At 48.1% G+C, this 15,612-nt stretch overlaps 1 protein-coding gene across 4 annotated transcripts in view; it reads right to left on the reverse strand.

Annotated features, from left to right (window-relative positions):
* ANPEP (alanyl aminopeptidase, membrane) overlaps positions 1 to 12,161 on the reverse strand; it is a 32,358-nt gene extending 20,197 nt beyond the window's left edge. Inside the window, exon 1 of one of the 4 annotated variants that reach the window (XM_083713108.1) lies at positions 11,979 to 12,161. The gene's annotated coding sequence lies outside the window, so the exon portion shown is untranslated. Of the gene's footprint in view, positions 1 to 2,879; positions 3,495 to 11,974 lie in introns of those variants that run through there. The other 3 variants (XM_083713106.1, XM_083713105.1, XM_083713107.1) reach the window with 3 other exon arrangements.
* Positions 12,162 to 15,612: the final 3,451 nt, after the last annotated feature.

Here is a 15,612-nt window from a genome sequence, read left to right on the forward strand (position 1 = left end):
GCAGTATTAAGATAAATTCAACAGTGTGATTAATGTTTGAACAATGTAAAAATGGAGAACTGATTTAAACAGTTATAGCAAAATATGCAGGAATGGAAGATTTGTACAATGAACCATGGAAGGAGGAGAAGGGAAGTCACTGGATATTTAAAAGTATGTAAAATGTTTATTCTGAAATGTAAAAATTGAAAATTTAATAAAAACTATTTTTTTAAGAAAAGAATGTTATTCCTAATGTTTAGTCAAAATCTCATTTCTTGTAATTTGTAATTTCTTGTAATTTGAATCTATATTGATTCTGGTCTTACCCGCTGCAGCAACAGAAAACAAGCTCACTCCATCTTCCATGTGATAGCCCTTCAGATATTTGAATATATTTGATATTTCAATCCCTTTCTTAGCATGGAATTTGCCTTTTTCTCAGCTGCCACACAATAGGTTGACATGTTTATCACATTATCTGCCAGAGGCCCAAGTCACTGCTGGTTCAGACCCCATAAGCAAATATATTAAGTTAGGATGTTTCCTCCAGTGTTCATCTTTCACTTACACCGAATCACATTTGTCATTTTAATGTCCTTTCACCTAGTTTTGCAAAGATTCTTTCGGAGTTCCTCGCAATCCCTTCAGTGAAGGAAAAGCTGTTTGAAAGCATAAGTACACTATGTCTACAGGATCACCCCTCTCTGGTGCTTGCCCTCAACAACTCTGACAACATTATTACAGGACCTAACTATGTCATCTGCAACATGAGGGGTTAATTCGCCTCTTCTGGAGCGATCTGCATATCATCATCTGCCACCTGTGCCTTTCTAGAGTCTGCATGGGACAAACAGGCCAGTCTCCACTCGGAAGAATAAATGGACAGAACTCTGGTGTCAGCAATGGCAATAACTAAAAATTAGCAGGGGGACATTTTCTCCTTCCAGGACACTCTGTAACTGGCTGTAGAGCAGCTACCCTTAAACAAAGGAGTTTCAAAGGAACTGCCTGCAATACGAAACCACTGAATTGCAGTTCATTAAAGGTGCAGTGCTATCACTTGCTGTGACAAAGGTAGTTCTTTTTTTAGATGAATGGCATGTGCTGATTGGCTTATGAGTGCCAAGATGCCTGTGTTATCAAGAACTTTTTGAGTGAATAGCCTCTATTAATACTTAAACCGGTAATCTTCTGTACATTTTTTGTTTGTCTAATACTTCCTTCTGACCTCACTGCTCACAATCCCCTTTTCAACCTCTTATATATGTGCCTGCAACTCAGGGTCATCCTTCTTTCATGTATCTGACAAAACGAGCTCTTTAGTCTTTAAGGTGCCACAAAACCCTGGAGCAGGCAGAAGCTAACCATCTCCTGCATAGGACAGTGTCAAAATTGGCCAGCTGTATATTATTATTATTATTATTATTATTATTATTATTATTATTATTAGTCCTCCACCTTTTCTCTGACATGGACTCAAGGCAGTATACAGCTAAAGTAAAAGGTAAAGGTACCCCTGCCTGTATGGGCCAGTCGTGTCCGACTCTAGGGTTGTGCGCCCATCTCACTTAAGAGGCCGGGGGCCAGCGCTGTCCGGAGACACTTCCGGGTCACGTGGCCAGCGTGACGAAGCTGCTCTGGCGAGCCAGCACCAGCGCAGCACACGGAAACACCGTTTACCTTCCCGCTATAAAGCGGTACCTATTTATCTACTTGCACTTGGGGGTGCTTTCGAACTGCTAGGTGGGCAGGAGCTGGGACCGAAAGACGGGAGCTCACCCCGCCGTGGGGATTCGAACCGCCAACCATGCAATCGGCTAGTCCTAGGCACTGAGGTTTTACCCACAGCGCCACCCGCATCCCTCGTATAGCTAAAGTAGAAACAGCTAAAAACATAGAACTTAACAATCATTTACAAAATAATTAAGATTTAATGGAATAAACACACACAGAGAGATATCACTGCAATAAAAACATTATAGCAGCAGGGCTTTCCTTAGAAACATCCAGTTTCCAAAAGCCTGTTGGAAGAAGAAAGTCTTCACCTGTCAAGCAGAAGGACAAACAGGAGCAAACCAGTCTAATTTCCCTAGGAAGGGGCACCCACCAAGGACTTCTCCTGCATCCCTACCAAGCATTCCTATGAGGGTGGTGGGACCAAGAGAAGGCCCTCCCCTGAAGAGCCCAGTCAGGTTTGGATGAGGGAACATGGTCATTCAGACAGCCTGGACCTAAACCATATATGGCTTTATAGGATTGAGAATGTGAGTTGAAAAACAGTCAGTTCCTTATGTATAAGAAAAAGCTATAAATGGTGGGCACAGCAGGGTGGGGGACAAAGCGGGGTGGGGGGCAAAGGACATCTCACTTGGGGCAGGAACCCTCTTCTCTTAGTAGGAATGTATGCTTGGGGCAGTCCAAAATTTGTTTAAAATCTCAAGTTCCTTATTTCTCCCCAAAACCTGGGAGAAAGATGTTTCAAGCCACCTTTCCCAGTCAGTTCCCCACCAGATGTTTTGGACTACGAATCTCATTGGTCCCAGGTGTCGGTGTCTGTGCTAGCTGGAGCTGATGGAAGTCCAAAAGACGCCGAGGGCACCAGGTTGGGGAAGGCTGTGTTCAGGCATGTTGCAGGAAAAAACAGCATTTCGAAAAGCGAGTGTTGTGCCCCCCCCCCCCCCAAGTGCGCTATTTAAGAGTTCCGGGGCACATAAACACTAGCTCCTTCTCCAGGCTGCTCCTGCAGCTGCGAATAGTAATAATAATTTATTATTTTGTACCCCGCCTATCTGGGTTGCCCAGGGGCACAGGGACCTGGGCGCCCACGTCAGCCTTTCGGAGACCACATCATCGTCATCATCCGCTGGATGATCCCACACACCCCTCCGCTTGCCTACTCACCTTGACTCCCCCATCCCCAGGCAGGATCTCCATTCACAGCCGAGTTCCTAGTTGGAGCAGGCTGGGGCGTTCTCCTGGCCCACGGCGCCTGGCCTGCTCTCGGCTGCTCTCTCCAAAATCAGTCACAAGGAGAGGGCTCTTTCCAAAGCTCCGAAGGAAGTAGCCAGCCCTGCGCTGATCCCTCACCGTCTTAACCCCTGGGCTGCTGGGCGGGACAGAGGAAACCAGACTCAAGAGAGGGAAAGGAGCGAGGAGGCTGCCTCTGTCCTGGCCAGTCGCTCTCTGTCATCCCACACTTGTCCCAGGCTCCTGCTGCGCCTTCAACTCTGCCCCACAACGCTGGACGCACAAACACACACCCCGGGCCCACCTCCTCTCCAGCTGCCCGACCGTCACATCTGGAAAGGATTTCAGCGGGAAGCGGGGTGGAGGCTCCTGAGTGCTGAAAGCAGGAAGGGGAAGCCTGGAAGTGGAGGTCCGTTTTCTGGGGAGGGGACGTTGGGAATCCTCGGGGTCATTTTGCAGGGCCTCTGACTGCAGGCTCCGGGGGCTCCGAGCTGGAGCAGCTTTCGCTGCACACCCAGGGAGAGCTGGAGAAAAGGAGCCAGCGGAGGGATTCGCCTCTGGCTCCTCTCCCTGCTCAGGGCCCAGTTTCGGGCAGGCTACACCAGCCTTGCCTCCAAAGTGCCAGAAATCACAGCTCCCTGCCTTGATCTACACGTTCCTTCTGCCAGGGACTCAGTGGCAAGTTGCTTTCTCCCAGCTTGAAATCCTAGTCTGTGAAATAGAGATGCTAGCAGCCCACCTCGCAAGGCTGTTGTTACAATAAACAACAGGTAATGCTCTACTTATTTAAAAGGTTGGATTAATGGGAAGGAGGAGTGCTGTCACCACTAGAACCCACTCAAATGCACTAGAACCACTGAGCGTTGGAACTGACTCTTCCCCCAAAAAAGGGCTATAGGGAAAATGGACAGATCTTTCCCTGGGGGAGTCAAAAGAGCTCCCTCCTAAGGCCTGATTCCAACACACACATACACACACACACGTACCTGGTCTAAGCAAGATTGTATGGCAGGCAAGAAGGCAGGTGGGTTGGTGCTCCCTGCCCAGGACACAGCAGCTCCTTCCTAGCTGGTGTCCATGGCTGGAAGCGTTATTCTTATCCCTTGGCAGGAAAGTGGGGGAGCAGAAGGTGACCACAGGGAAATTCCTTCGAAGCCCTGTCATGCCGCGAACTGTGAGGAGGACGTGCCCCTGGAGGGAGCCTGGCCGGCTAGCGGAACAAGTACAGGCTGTGAGCCTGATGCTGGTGACTAGTCCCCAGTTCCTCATTTCCATGAAAGCTTGAAACACAGCTCAGTCTGTAAAGAAGTCATTTTCTTCTTGCTTTATTTTGTTTAACTTGCAATTTACCGGCACGGCCAGAAGCAATAATGCTTCTGAATACCAGTTTCTGGAAACCACAGGGGAAGGAAGATCTGGGGCAAAGCTTACTCTGGGCTGTAGCCAGCTAAGTCCTGCGCAGAGTATACCTGTTGGAATCAGTAGGACCAAGTTGTGTACATTAATTTCAATTAGCCTACTTTGAGTAGGACTAGCACTGGCTGCAGCCCTTTTGTTCCTAAGTTTCTGACCAGGCTGAGTTTCAGACTTCCATGCACATCAGGAGCTGGGAAATAGCCACCAACTTAAGCATCTCCTGGAAGCCCAGCCCTTGGAACTGGAGCCAGGATGGAAAGGACCATTGACTGGCTGGATTCTCACAGCAAGGTTGGGGAGCAGGAGATGGAAGTCCCCCCCCCCTTTATGCCAAGTGTGCTCACACCAAGAAAAGTTACAGAGCATAGGCAGAAAAGGCTTTAGAGCATGACAGCCACGTTCTTCCACTGAAGAACAAACAGAATCCAACACTTTGTTGTCACCTAACTTTTCAAAAGCTTAAAGCTTTTGAAAGCTTAAATGGCTTTTTGGAGGGAAGGGAAGACTAGACAGATTTGTGGAATAGAAGGAGAGCTCTCTCAGGTCCTAAATGGAGCCCCTATTTTCAGAGGCAGTCTACTTCTGAGTAGCAGGTGTGCAGGAGAAGCACCAGGGAAAGCCTTTGTGTTTATGACCTACTTGAAAAATCCCCCAAAGCTCTTGCCTGGCCATGCCACAGCTGGAAGAAAAACTGCTGGTGAACTATGGAGAGGGGGATCCTGCACCCATCAGGCTAGGTGACTCTTGGGGTCTTCTTTACTACTTGTGTATTTAATGAGTAAGTAGAGAAGATAGCAGAGCATAACCAAAAGTCAAAGCTGTCACCACTTTTCTTGTGTGTGGGGGGGGGGGGTGGCAGAGGGAATAGATTTATTCAAAACTAGTTATTTCAGGCCCAACCCTCAAGTGGTTGGTTGTGGGAGGCCAGTGAATGGTTGGTGAGTCATTCCAGAACTGTGACTTAGCAAAAACTCTGATGCAGCTGGATATAGGAAATGATAACAAGGTTGCCTCTCTTACCTGCCTACTTCTATGCAAATGGATATCTTTAGCAACTATCTACAAAGCAATTTTCAGGTGCATTATGTCAGTGGTCCTAACCACCACCTTTTAAGGTAAATAAATATTATCCTCCCCAGAATGCTGATGGGGAGGCTGACGTGCTTAAAACCTGGTGAGTTCATGACAGGGGTGAGATTTCACTAATTGTTTGCTTTATCAAGGGACATGATGCCGTTGAGAGATTCACAAGCAAAGGGTGTCTGCACCCAAGGAGCCTACATTCCAGAAAGATGCAGACTGCAAACCTTCAATAATATGCCCCAGCCCTGGCTAGCTGTGGGTCCAGTTCTGTTCCCTATATGGGTGCTGAGTTAACTAAGCATGTTTAGCTCCCTGTAATTAATCCTACGACGGTGTCTGTGTTTTAAGCACCAACAAAAATTGTGGTTAGTGTCAAACTTGGCAAGGCATGAGAGATCTATGATGAGATTCCTTGGCATTTCCTTTGAAGAAAAATATTTGTGGTGGTGACAGCGCTTGGATAAGAGCCACCCATTCAGAATAAATAAATAAAAAATGCTCGCGCCACACTGATTTTTTTAATTGATAAGAAATACATTGGAAACCAAAAAGAAACGACTCCTATGTTATAAACCAAGCACTGCTAGAACACAAGTACTTTAAAATATTATCATAGGACATCCAGAAAGTATAAAACAATGCAGCTACACAAGTACATGCATCATTCCCAAAATATAATTATAAACATGCCTCTCACATATGTACGTTAAGTATGTATACAAACTCAATTTGCTTTTGCCAGGTAATCTCATTTATATCAGGTCTAATTTGAGACAAACTCTCCTCATGAACACACTACTCTGCTACACTGAAATGTTTCAAGGTTTCCTTGGTTTCTTCCTGCCACGCTTGCCATTCTCTCCTGTCACACCAGTGTGGCACACCACCCCCTCTGAGAGCCACTGCCCTAACCCCTATGCTGTGCTCAGGATGAAGATGCATGAGTTACTCATGGGTTACTACTCATGCATCCATGCATCCATAAGTAACTCATGGGTTACTACTCATGCATCCATAAGACACCTTATGGGTCAGTTCTTGTGAGATGCTCCAAGGAAAGTTCTCTCTGCAGCAGAGAGATGAAGGGTTGGGTTAGAGAAAGGATGTGGGGAGAGGGGAACGACAGCCCAATCCATTTGACCGCTCCTGGGCTTCCCTCGCCCCCTTTGAGATCCAATCATAACTCTCCGGCTATGTCACCTAGTTTAACCCTTTCTGTCTCTGTGAAGTTTTAGAATAGAATTGCTTTAATGTAATTATTGATGTTTTTTTAACAATCAAGCAGTGTGTAAATTTTGTGAAATAAATAAATAAAAATAAAATTTCCACCATGAGCGCGGACTACCTAGCAGCAAAGCCACACCAGGGCTAAAGCATTTTCAAGAGGAACAGAGACTGAGGGAGGGTCCCACGCAGAAGGAGGAGGAGGCGGGGATGTGGCAAGAGGCCGGGTGCTGTGCCCAGCGCTGCTTTTGCAGAGCCGGGGAGCTGCTCGCTCGGGGTCAACGGGAGAGAGATCACAGCCTGAAAAAGTAAAAATCTCCCGGCCTTTAGCAGGCGAGGAGTTAACCCAGGCTGGGAGGCGGGTGGTCCTGCTGCAGGTCCGGCCTTCCGGAGAGGCGGCTCGGAGGGCTGGGCCAGGCTTGCTGCCAAGCCCATGGGAAAATCTGTCCCGTGGACAGGATTTCTTCTAACTCCTTGCTCTCGGACTAAGTCACACAAAAAGAGCGGCCTAGATCCTGGGGTAGACCCCCTCCTTCAGAGCAGGGGTGCAGAAGCTGGGGCGGTTCGCTTCGGGCGCTGTTGCTGCAGCACGGTTGGGTCTGAGGCCAGGATCGAGACCAGGAGAACTATTCTGAACCAGCAGGAACCGGGTTGATGGACACAGCATCCTTGATCCCAGTCGGTGGGCGGGGGGCATAAGAGCATAAGAGGCAGGAGGGCTGTTGCCTCAAGCTCTGTGGCAGAGCAGCCCCCCTGGGATCCATCCACCCAGGAATAGGCGCCCCTGCAGGCGCTCCAGACACCCTTAGGATGGAGGCAGAAGCAGCTTCGGGCAGGGGTGAATGAAGGTGTCATAAAAAGGGACAAAGGTCCCACCCGAAAACAGGTAATCAGCCCAGCCGTGTTGGCTGGGAAAACACCAGCCAGACTTGGCACAGATTTGCTTCCTGCAGCTCTCCATAAGCACTGGAGAGAGCGAAAGAGATGGGGCCCCCACCCTGTGTGCCAGTTCCAATTTGCAGCCTCCCAAGCCCTCCTGTACTCTCAGCAAGGAGGGCTGGGCTTGAGGGGCAGGTGCTGGGAGTGGGCCTGATACCTAGGCTAGGCTTGGAAGTTGCACATCCTTTCTGGAAGTGCTCTCTCCAAGGTGGCGTAGTGTCACAGCCTTTCCTAGCCTGATGGCCTTCTGGTTATTTTAGACAGGCAGTGGCCAGGGATGATGGGAGTCTCATGACTGGAATGCAGTAAGTGAGGGGTGTAACATATTCAAAAGAAATAGGCCAAACAAGAAGGGAGGGGGTAGCATGATGTGGAAAGGTGGATCAGGGCGATGCTTTCAGTAAGGCTTTTGACAAAGTCCCCAATGATGTCCTTGCAGAGAAGCTGGCAATGTGTTATTGTTAGGTGGATTTGTAGCAGGTTGACTGACTGAACCCAAAGAGGGCTCAGCAGCAGTGCCTTGTCATCCTACAAAATGACAAGTGGGGTGCTATAGGATTCTGTCCTGGTCCCAGAGTTGTTAAACATCTTTATGAATGACTTGGATGAAGTAATTGAGGAGATGCTCCTCAAATTTGCAGATGACACCAAACTGGGAGGAGTAGTTAATACCTCAGATGATAGAAACAGTACTGCTCTATTCTGCCATGGGTCAGACCCCACCAGGAGTCCTGTGTCCAGGTCTGGGCACCACAGTTTAAGAAGGATATTGACAAGCTGGAACATTATGCAGAGAAGGGTGAACAAGATGATAAAGGGTCTGGAAACCAAGTGCTATGAGGAATTATAGCCATCTTCAAATATCTGAAGGGTTGTCCCATGGAAGATTGAGCAGGTTTGTCTTCTGCTGCTGCAGGTTGTAGAACTCAAACCAATGGATTCAAATGACAAGAAAGGAGATTCTGACTAAACCTTAGGAAGAACTTTATGACGGTAAGAGCTGCTTGACCATGGAACAGACTACCTCAGAAATGGTGGACTCTCCTCCATTGGAAGCCTTTAAATAGAAGCTGGATGGTCACGTGTCAGGAGTTTTTTAGCTGTAACTAGATGACCCTTGGGACACCATCCAATTCTATGATTCCCAACATTTGAAGGCATTCGAGGGCACCAGGTTGGGGAAGGCTGACTAAGGACAAGTCCAGCCAGTGGCCAGATTCCCCATGCAGCACCTTTATTTGCTTGCTTGTTTAGATTTCCGTCCTGGTTCAACTTTAAAAAGTGATGCACATTGGGACAAAACATCCTAATTTCACATAGATGCTTTGGGGGTGACTGACCAGAGGATCTTGGGGTCGTGGTGAAAGTTCAAAATGTCAACTTAGTGTGCGGCAGCTGTGGGGGTGGGGAAGCAGCAAAATGCTGCTCCTACATAGGGGTCATTAAGATAGGGGCTGAAAATAAAACTGCTGGCGTCATAATGCTGTTATACAAATTTATGCTACAAACACACTTGGGATACAGTTCTTGTTACTGCACTTCAAAAGGGATATTGTAGAGCTAGGAAAGGTTCAGAAAAGAGCAGCTAAAATGATGGTGGATGTTGGACTTGGCCCCATGCTCATGGCCCTCCTCTTCCCGAAACCCTCAGCCAAGGGCACTCTAGGGCTCTCTTGCAATGAGTGAGTGCTGCCTTCGATTTCCTTGTTCAAACAGAGCAGCTCCTTTCCTGGCAGCCCTGACTCAACATTCATCTGGGGCAAGCAGGAGGAAGGGAAAAACCCTCTTGAACCTCTTTTTCAGGACCTCCCCACTTTGCCAGGTCTGCTTCCCTGTCTGTGCTTAGCCCTTGCAGGGACGCAGGATGCCTCCATTCTTCACACAAGGACCACAGCTCAGTGGTCACCCAGGTGCCTCCTCCAGGATTTCCCCCCTCTGCCTCTGGCTCTGTAGGGATCCAAGCCAGTCTGTCAGCTGACCGCTCTAGTGTTTCTCCCCCTTCCCTTCCCCCAGAGCTCCTTTTATAGAAGGTTCTGAGGCACTTAAGAACATAGAACCTAAGAATAGCCTTGCTGGGTCAAGCTGTGGCCCATCTAGTCCAACATCCTGTCCTTTCAGTGGCCAACCAGATGTCTCGATGGGAAACCTGAAAGCAGGACATGCATGCATTCCCTTGCAGCTGCATATAACTCCAGCTGTTTGCTGTCAGGGATTTGCTCCCTGTAGAATGAGGCTCTGACTCTGCATCCAAGTAGGTGGGAAACATAGTGGGATATTCAACCGAGTTTTAGTCAGAGCAGACCCACTTCAATGAACAATACTAGGTTGTCCATTAATTTCAGCAGGCCTACCTGAAGAAAAACATAGTTGAATACAACCCATAAGGGTGCAGCAGGCTGGTCCTTAGCAGCCCTTCCCTACAGGGATACAGCAAGTCCCCTATAGAATCATAGAGCTGGAAGGACCCTGAGGATCATGTGGTCCAACAATACAGCTGCCCCATACGGGGATCAAACCTGCAACCTTGGCATTATCAGCACCACGCTCTAACCTGCTGAGCTATCCATGAGGAAAGGCTCTACATTTGGCTTCTTTTTGAAGAAAATGTGAATAAGAAAGGAGGAGATGAGTGGCATAAGTCATGAGTGGTGTGGGGGAAAGTGAGCAGGGAGTTCTGAAAGCTGGGATCATGAAGCTGATTCAGGACAGACAAAAAGGAAGGACTTCTTCACACAGCATAGGGATGCTATGGAATTTCCTGCCAGAAAATGTAGTGATGGTCACCAACTAGGAAGGCTTTAAAATGAGATCAGAGGAATTCATGGAGGACAAAGCAATGCAGTGGCTACTAATCATGGTGGCTAGAAGCAGGAAGTCTCTGCATACCAGTTGCTGGGAATCGTGTGTGAGGAGAGCTGCTCCTGTTGCACTCAGGTCCTGCTTGTGGGCTTCTTCTATTTGAGGCATCTGGTTGGCCATTGAGAAAACAGGATGCCGGATTAGACTGGCCCCCTTTGACTTGACCCAGAAGCCAGCTCTTCTTATGCTCTTATGCATCATCAAAACAAATAATAATAGGTTCCTTAATGGTCTTAGAAGAGAATGCTGAATCAGGCTAATAGCCCTGCATCTAGCCCTGCATCCTGTTCTCACAGGTGCCTGTGGGAAACCAACAAGCAGGAACTGAGCAGAAGTGCACAAGCACATCCTGCGGCAACTGGGATTCAGAAGCATTGCTGCCTCCAACGGTGGAGGCAGAGCATGGCCATCATGGCTAGTAGCCACAGATAGCTCTCTCCTCCGTGAATTGGTCTAATGGTCTTCTAAAGCCATCCAAGTTGGTGGCCATCTCTGCCTCCTGTCGGAGCAAGTTCCACAGTCAGCAGCCTTTGCCCCACACTCAACACTTGCCAAGCCTGCAAGATAAGATGTTCATCAGGAGAGTATATATGTTCGTGATGCAGTTGATTATTGCTGCTGAATTGTTTTATGGGCTTCCTCAGGGTCACTGGCAAATCGGGAACCCACGAGGGCAGACGGCTCAGGGAAACAGCAGTTGAACTATGCTGAGATGGCTGCTCATGCCTGCTTGCAGCACTGATGAACCTGCACCCCACAAGGTGCCAAGAGAACAGTTGGCTATCCTGTTTTAGAAAAAGCAGCTCTTCCCCACTCTGGGACGTGTCCAGGGGGTTTGACTGCCTGTAAAAGGGCTTATCCTCTGCTTTGAACATTGCTCAATTGTCACCCTGGCTGATTCAGATCAGGAAGTGCTCAAAGTTTTTTTCCAGTCATCCATCAATGCCCTGTTATCACGGCTGAACAAAATAAAGTAATACAACGGGGAAACAATAGTTGGCAGCAAAAGGAGGGCACTTATGCCACCCCGACCTCAGCAAACAGCCAAAGGCGTCACAAGTCTGAGTGGCCCAAGCAACTGCTGAGAATGGCCATAGCTACTGAGCTTGCATGCAGGAGGTCCCTGGTTCAAACCCCTTTAGCATCTCCATGTAGCAGGGAAAGGAAAGGACAATACTCAGCTGGATGAGCCATTGGTCTGGCTTGGTATAAGACAGCTTCCTCTGTTCCTCTGCTGACCATCAATTCCCACACATCACACCTGAGCAACTCAGAAGCTTCTGCATCCTGCAAGCTGCTCCAATGATTACATTTTAAAATGTGCTCTAAGTTGCTCATAGGGCTTTGGGTAACAGGCAACTAATGAGTCAAACAAATGAATAAATAACCCCAAATATTAACTGGCCAAAATAGGAAGCACGATAGCTTCACATTTTCCAGTCCTGACAACCCTTCACATTCCATTTATCCACTCTGATTTACTAGAAAAATGAGCAAAATGAACCAACCTGCAGCTTCCTGAGGCAGAAGGGAGAGGTCTGTGCCAGATGACCAAGAAAAGGATCCTAAAGTTCGTTAGGTGGAAGAAGTCATGGCTTGTAAAGTGAAAATATTTTTGATACTTCCAAAGAGTATCAAATTGGGCAACCTCCTGTGGGTGTAACGTCCCGCTATCGGACTTGCTGAGCTGGTTCTGGGAGTGCCACTGTGGTTTTGAGGAAAGGGAAGCTGATGGGTCTACGATGTGCCAAAACAAGGTAACCACTGCCTCCACCCACCCAGAGAGGCAGATGGGAAGGGAGTCCTATGCCCAGCAAGGGTTCCACCATTACCAGGTGCAGCAGAGAGGAATTAGGCAAGCATGGTGGTCACAGCCTGGAATAAGGGAGCCTTCTCTCTTCTCAGTCACAGGGTGGGTGGGAGCAGCAAAAACAGCAAAGTATTGTGCCTCCTTAAAGACCAACAGATTTCTTACGGCACAAGCTTGTCCTCTGCAGTCCATGGAAGCTTATGCTAGAAGAAATGCTGGTCTTCAAGCGGAAAACAATATTGTTTTGTTACTATTTAGGAATATGACCCTCTTGTAGGACTGGGGGTTGGTCTGGATATTATTTTTGGGTCCCCTCCAAGCCTGTGGCTTGATATCTGTCAGATGGGATTCTGTAGAAGGAAGTTCTGAAGTGGTCAGACTAGTCTCTTTGTTAAAAAGCTGACAGCACTAGCCAAGTCTCTTAAGCATCTTTTTTACATGACAGAAGAGCTGGCCAAGTACAGGTTCTTTGTTGCCAGAAACACCCACCTAGCGGGGCTTCCACAAGGAGGGGGCAACTCTCCCTCACTCGCTAGGACTACAGAGAGCAGGTTCAGGCCATAGTAAATTAAAAAAAAACACAGTTTGAACCCCACAGCAAGGGCAGATTGGCTAAAAATCTTTACATGGGATATACAATAAATGTGTTCTCATTTTTATGTTAATAATAATAGATATAATAATATTCATACTTGCTGAGAGTATTAAGATCCTAATGATGTCAATGACGTAAGCAGTCAGACAACCATTGCTGAACCAGCCATGCACTTTAAATGTTTAACTTTTATGTGCAGCCCACCACAATGTGTATCACACAACAGCTTTGTTGTATTTGCACAGTGTTCACTAAGGAAAACATACTAACGAGACTAGGCATAATACAATGAGACTGCAGTCATACTGCCAAAGCACAGCAGTGAATGTTCATATAGAATCAGAAGTGCTTAGTTCACGGCGTAAGTTTGCAAGCCATTATACAGAATTGTGCGTGCATCGATCATGAAATATATACTTCGTTAAGAATTACATAAAACCAGTGCTATTTTTCTAGAAAAAGAGGTGCTGGAGCTCATCATGAACTTTTCCCTTGTTCTCTTAAAATGGCAATGGCACCCAGTTGAGAGGTGTTGGAGCTGAGCTCCAGCTGAAAAAAAAATCCCAGCATCAAACATAGGCAAGGTACGGTAGTTGGGCCCCGGATCCCCTTTCCAGATCTCCAGCCCTGGTAATTTGTACCAGTTCCCACCCCACCACCATCATACTTGTTACCTCTGCCCCTCACCTGGCTGGAGGCCACTGCAGCCTAAGCATAGGAGAGCAATTGGCCAGAGGCCAATCTTGGCTTGAACTGGGAAGGTACAGCGGCTTGACTCTCTCTCTCTCTCCTCCTCCTCCTCCTCCTCCTCCTCTCTCTCTCTCTCTCTCTCTCTCTCTCTCTCTCTGCTGAAACCAAAATGAGGACTTTGAGATCATCCTGGTAACCTAGCAGGGGAGCAAAATCTGCTGGGGGCAGGGAATGCTGTGAGCCCTGCCATCTTATGCTCAGCATAGACATATGTGTAAATAAACCTGTATCTCACCAAGACACTACCTTCTCCGGTGACCTTTGTTCCTAGGAAACCTAATCCGAGGTGGGTGCTGGCAAACCTAAAGCCTCCCACCACTTGAAAAGATTTAGGACGCTCACTTTGTTTTGTGTTTACTTTTCTCATAGATCAAGAGATGGGGTGTCAATGCTGTGTCACATGCTATATATTTGTTTTCCCCCCTGTAGTAGATGATGTGATGTCCCCTGTAGTAGGTGACGTGGGTGGCGCTGTGGGTTAAACCACAGAGCCTAGGACTTGCTGATCAGAAGGTCGGTGGTTCGAATCCCCGCAACAGGGTGAGCTCCCGTTGCTCAGTCCCTGCTCCTGCCAACCTAGCAGTTCGAACGCACGTCAAAGTGCAAGTAGATAAATAGGTACCGCTCCGGTGGGAAGGTAAACGGCGTTTCCGTGCGCTGCTCTGGTTCGTCAGAAACGCCTTAGTCATGCTGGCCACATGACCTAGAAGCTGTACGCCGGCTCCCTCGGCCAATAAAGCGAGATGAGCGCCGCAACCCCAGTCGGTCACAACTGGACCTAATGGTCAGGGGTCCTTTACCTTTAGGTGATGTGCCACCTCCTTGACTTTGCAAGCAAAGTTGGGGGAATCTTTCAGGGTGGGACAAAGCCTGGTGAGAAAGTGGGAGGGTGGTCCTGCTGGACAGCCCATGGGCATGGTGTTCCTGTCCCTTGTTTCAAAGAGCTCACAAGCATCCTCCTTTACCTCTTTAAGACTTAAAAGACCAAGGGACAGAGCATCATCCCCATACTTTTCTTGAGCTTCAAAAACAGTCTCTCTGCAGCCTCAGGGGAGTGAAGTCCAGAGGCCTGGGCAGAAGGTTGCCCTAGAGACCTGCCAACGGTTAACTCTTCTGAGGCTTGATGACTGTTTCCCTTCCCCCTGGACACTCCGCCCCAGCTGGCCACACACAGAGACCCCTTCCAGCTTCGGGTTTTCCCAGAAAGTTTCCCATATTTCATGCTTGTGGAAGTTTGTGCACAGCTGTTCTGTGCTGAAGGAAATTGCCTCACCCAAGTGACACAACAGATCACTTTCAAGAGGCCTCATCTGGGCTACCCTCTTCCTGCTGAGAACCATGGCCAAGGCACAGGGAAGACAATGAGTCAGCCAAGCCAGGCAGGGTTTGAGGCTACAGCCAAGGAGCGAGGAGCAGGCATGTGGGAACTAGTCCTCAGTGACAACCAACCCTTATTTAATCCGCCTTGAGTTTGCACCGACACAGCATTCTGCTTGTCAGCTGCAGCTAAAACAAGTCTCTTGCAGCACCTTATAAACAAGTGACAATAAAACAACTTGTCTTTGAAGTGCCAAAAGGCTTGCTTTTGAGATTGTGGCATTATGAGGGAAGGGCTGCCAAACCAATACACAGGCTTAATTGCCGCATACAGGGCTGCCCCTTGGAAGAGGCTGGCTGGTACAGAATACCACAGGCAGATTACTTATTGCCACTGGCTGCTTGGAAATACACTGCACTGGCTTCAAAACAAATCCAAATTGGCTTCAGCTGTTTCCAGGCACAATTCCAGGTGTTGATTTTTGACCCCTAAAGCTCTGCATCGCTTGGGATGGATCTGAGCTCCCAGGAGAACCTGCCTGTTTGTTTAGAGTTCAGTCAGAGGCCTTGCCACAGGTGCCCTTGGCTGCAGGTGTCAGATGAATGCATGACAGCCAAAGACACCCCCCTAAGGCATTAAGCCCTCCCCCAACACACATCCCAGTAACAC

The sequence above is a fragment of the Podarcis gaigeae genome (genome assembly GCF_964106915.1).
Source record: "Podarcis gaigeae genome assembly, chromosome: 14".
Classification (NCBI taxonomy): Eukaryota; Metazoa; Chordata; class Lepidosauria; order Squamata; family Lacertidae; genus Podarcis; species Podarcis gaigeae.